The following is a 4,488-nucleotide window of genomic DNA, read 5'->3' on the forward strand; positions in this document are numbered from 1 at the left end:
TAAAGCATAGATCTCAAAGTCTGTGCACAGAATTTAGCAAGGGCCTCGCACCTTCTGATGCATCAGGTAGGTGCACAATAGCATAGCCTAACCCTCTGTACTTTGGTCTATATTGATGCGGGACATAGACAGCCAGCTGATGACCAATCCATTAGTGCAATGGATGGCTGGAAGCATTTGTCTTTGCCTTTGCAATACCACAGAAGCAATGCATGGTCAATGTACAGCAATGACACACCTGTGTGAACAGCCAGGAGACCCCCCCCCCCATGTTATGTTACATAGTTACATAGTTAGTACGGTCGAAAAAAGACATATGTCCATCAAGTTCAACCAGGGAATTAAGGGGTAGGGGTGTGGCGCGATATTGGGGAAGGGATGAGATTTTATATTTCTTCATAAGCATTAATCTTATTTTGTCAATTAGGAACATTCAGCACCCACCCGCTATCAAGGCAGCTGCCTATCATGTCATGCCCTACCTGCACAGGTGTGCTGGCTACTCAAATGATCCAATTAAGGAGGCCATTTAGTCAGCAGCAGCAGAAGTCCTGTGCCTGGACGCTCCAACAGCGGCCAGACACAAGCAGAAGCAGAAGCAGCAGCAGCACCACCTTTTGTTTTTTGGCTGCAGCAGCAGCAGCAGCAAGGCCCACAGGGCTGGCTAGCTGGCTAGCCAGCAAGCAGGTAGCAATGAAAGTAGGAATCTTTCTTTTTAACCCTGTAAGGGGGTGGTGCACTGTACCCGAAGATACTGCCATATCGGGTCAATGCATAGGGCGACGGAAGCAAGCTTCGAAATCGGCCCCCGTTCTCAAAAATCCATTTAATATATGGTCCCCAGATAGGGGACGTATCAGATATTAAACTGATAAGAACAGATACTACACTTGATCTTAGCCAAAAGGCCGAGAAGCGATAACCGTGAAAGGGGCGGGCCCAACAAGGTCCCCTTCATGGGCACTATCACTGCTTGCTGTCAGGGAGGCTGCCAGACAATTTTCCATGCACACTCTGGGCTGGGGGGCAGTCAACCACCAGTACACACAGCAGAACCTAAACCCATACCATTATTGCTAAGCAGCAAGACAGGGGCCCATTGCACTCCCACGGGGCCTTTTTAAATGCAATCCATAACCCGGATTTGCCAGGAACCCTTCTTACTCCTCCTACTTGCATGTGACACTGGGCTTAGGATCTGCATAGGAAACACACACACAAGCACACACCTACCTTTGTTGCCTGCAGATGCCTCCTTGGCTGTCCCCAAACGGTATCAAACCAACACCCACGGGAAGCTGTAAGCATAGAGGACATGCCTGCACCCCATTGGACTTACCTGTGTGGGTTAAACCCGGGTTATTTGACAACCTATGGCGGTGATGGTTCTGCTCAGGCAGAGCAGTGCTGATGCTCCTCATAAAGCTGTCGCTGCTGTGAAGGTTCTAGGTGACATCACAAATCCCTATGGTTACATACACAACAAAGCTGGGTTGTTGTTGTTTACACTCTGCAAGGCCTGTGGAAGTGAGTGACATCATAGCACTGTAGTTCTGAGGGTTCTAGATGGATGCAACAATCTCCTGTTGCTTCTATGAAGGCCATAATAGACGACATCACCAAACAGCTCCATAGTCACATACACAGCAAAGGAGAGATGTTGTTTACACCTAGTGATGTCAGTGGTATTGAGTGACATCACAGCACAGTGCTAAGGCTCCTGGGCCTGGACACAGCAGCGGCTGCAATATCTCAACGGAGAATACGTTTATATATATGTGTGTGTGTGCGCGTATATATATATATATATATATATATATATATATATATATATTTCTCCGCCGAAATCACTTTTAAACCCATTTCCACCTTTTTTTCCCTTCTCTTCCTCTTACTTTTTTTTCACGTTTTTTTACGTTTTTCTCCTTTTCGCCTCTTTTCTGGGCGTATTATTCTTCTTTTTCTTCTTTTTTTTCGTCTAATGCATACCCCATCAGTGCAGCAATGCTTATTCAATACCGCCAGCAGATGGAGACACTGGGGGATAATTTTCTAAGGATTTATACTGATTTTTCCTGTCTGAATTTGTCGCACAGAAAGTTGCAGGCCAAATATGTGTGACATTACTGCGACTTTAGCTTCTAGAGCATTTTTACAACATTATACATAGGTGCTGAATACATAAAAAGCGACTGTTCAGCGACAGACAAGTCGCATCGGCTGAAAGTAGGCCAGAATGTCAGTCCATGTTGGAGCAGGTTTAGATACAGTCTAAAGCATAGATCTCAAAGTCTGTGCACAGAATTTAGCAAGGGCCTCGCACCTTCTGATGCATCAGGTAGGTGCACAATAGCATAGCCTAACCCTCTGTACTTTGGTCTATATTGATGCGGGACATAGACAGCCAGCTGATGACCAATCCATTAGTGCAATGGATGGCTGGAAGCATTTGTCTTTGCCTTTGCAATACCACAGAAGCAATGCATGGTCAATGTACAGCAATGACACACCTGTGTGAACAGCCAGGAGACCCCCCCCCCCCATGTTATGTTACATAGTTACATAGTTAGTACGGTCGAAAAAAGACATATGTCCATCAAGTTCAACCAGGGAATTAAGGGGTAGGGGTGTGGCGCGATATTGGGGAAGGGATGAGATTTTATATTTCTTCATAAGCATTAATCTTATTTTGTCAATTAGGAACATTCAGCACCCACCCGCTATCAAGGCAGCTGCCTATCATGTCATGCCCTACCTGCACAGGTGTGCTGGCTACTCAAATGATCCAATTAAGGAGGCCATTTAGTCAGCAGCAGCAGAAGTCCTGTGCCTGGACGCTCCAACAGCGGCCAGACACAAGCAGAAGCAGAAGCAGCAGCAGCACCACCTTTTGTTTTTTGGCTGCAGCAGCAGCAGCAGCAAGGCCCACAGGGCTGGCTAGCTGGCTAGCCAGCAAGCAGGTAGCAATGAAAGTAGGAATCTTTCTTTTTAACCCTGTAAGGGGGTGGTGCACTGTACCCGAAGATACTGCCATATCGGGTCAATGCATAGGGCGACGGAAGCAAGCTTCGAAATCGGCCCCCGTTCTCAAAAATCCATTTAATATATGGTCCCCAGATAGGGGACGTATCAGATATTAAACTGATAAGAACAGATACTACACTTGATCTTAGCCAAAAGGCCGAGAAGCGATAACCGTGAAAGGGGCGGGCCCAACAAGGTCCCCTTCATGGGCACTATCACTGCTTGCTGTCAGGGAGGCTGCCAGACAATTTTCCATGCACACTCTGGGCTGGGGGGCAGTCAACCACCAGTACACACAGCAGAACCTAAACCCATACCATTATTGCTAAGCAGCAAGACAGGGGCCCATTGCACTCCCACGGGGCCTTTTTAAATGCAATCCATAACCCGGATTTGCCAGGAACCCTTCTTACTCCTCCTACTTGCATGTGACACTGGGCTTAGGATCTGCATAGGAAACACACACACAAGCACACACCTACCTTTGTTGCCTGCAGATGCCTCCTTGGCTGTCCCCAAACGGTATCAAACCAACACCCACGGGAAGCTGTAAGCATAGAGGACATGCCTGCACCCCATTGGACTTACCTGTGTGGGTTAAACCCGGGTTATTTGACAACCTATGGCGGTGATGGTTCTGCTCAGGCAGAGCAGTGCTGATGCTCCTCATAAAGCTGTCGCTGCTGTGAAGGTTCTAGGTGACATCACAAATCCCTATGGTTACATACACAACAAAGCTGGGTTGTTGTTGTTTACACTCTGCAAGGCCTGTGGAAGTGAGTGACATCATAGCACTGTAGTTCTGAGGGTTCTAGATGGATGCAACAATCTCCTGTTGCTTCTATGAAGGCCATAATAGACGACATCACCAAACAGCTCCATAGTCACATACACAGCAAAGGAGAGATGTTGTTTACACCTAGTGATGTCAGTGGTATTGAGTGACATCACAGCACAGTGCTAAGGCTCCTGGGCCTGGACACAGCAGCGGCTGCAATATCTCAACGGAGAATACGTTTATATATATGTGTGTGTGTGCGCGTATATATATATATATATATATATATATATATATATATATATATATTTCTCCGCCGAAATCACTTTTAAACCCATTTCCACCTTTTTTTCCCTTCTCTTCCTCTTACTTTTTTTTCACGTTTTTTTACGTTTTTCTCCTTTTCGCCTCTTTTCTGGGCGTATTATTCTTCTTTTTCTTCTTTTTTTTCGTCTAATGCATACCCCATCAGTGCAGCAATGCTTATTCAATACCGCCAGCAGATGGAGACACTGGGGGATAATTTTCTAAGGATTTATACTGATTTTTCCTGTCTGAATTTGTCGCACAGAAAGTTGCAGGCCAAATATGTGTGACATTTCTGCGACTTTAGCTTCTAGAGCATTTTTACAACATTATACATAGGTGCTGAATACATAAAAAGCGACTGTTCAGCGACAGACAAG

At 46.1% G+C, this 4,488-nt stretch overlaps 2 non-coding genes across 2 annotated transcripts; both read right to left on the reverse strand.

Annotated features, from left to right (window-relative positions):
- Positions 1 to 729: 729 nt before the first annotated feature.
- LOC130327744 (U2 spliceosomal RNA) lies at positions 730 to 920 on the reverse strand. Its single transcript, XR_008872057.1, has one exon. It is a non-coding gene; the product is annotated as a U2 spliceosomal RNA (small nuclear RNA).
- A 2,082-nt stretch (positions 921 to 3,002) lies between these two features.
- On the reverse strand, positions 3,003 to 3,193 carry LOC130327745 (U2 spliceosomal RNA). Its single transcript, XR_008872058.1, has one exon. It is a non-coding gene; the product is annotated as a U2 spliceosomal RNA (small nuclear RNA).
- Between the last annotated feature and the right edge of the window lie 1,295 nt (positions 3,194 to 4,488).

This window comes from Hyla sarda, unplaced genomic scaffold (genome assembly GCF_029499605.1).
Source record: "Hyla sarda isolate aHylSar1 unplaced genomic scaffold, aHylSar1.hap1 scaffold_303, whole genome shotgun sequence".
In the NCBI taxonomy this organism is placed as follows: Eukaryota; Metazoa; Chordata; class Amphibia; order Anura; family Hylidae; genus Hyla; species Hyla sarda.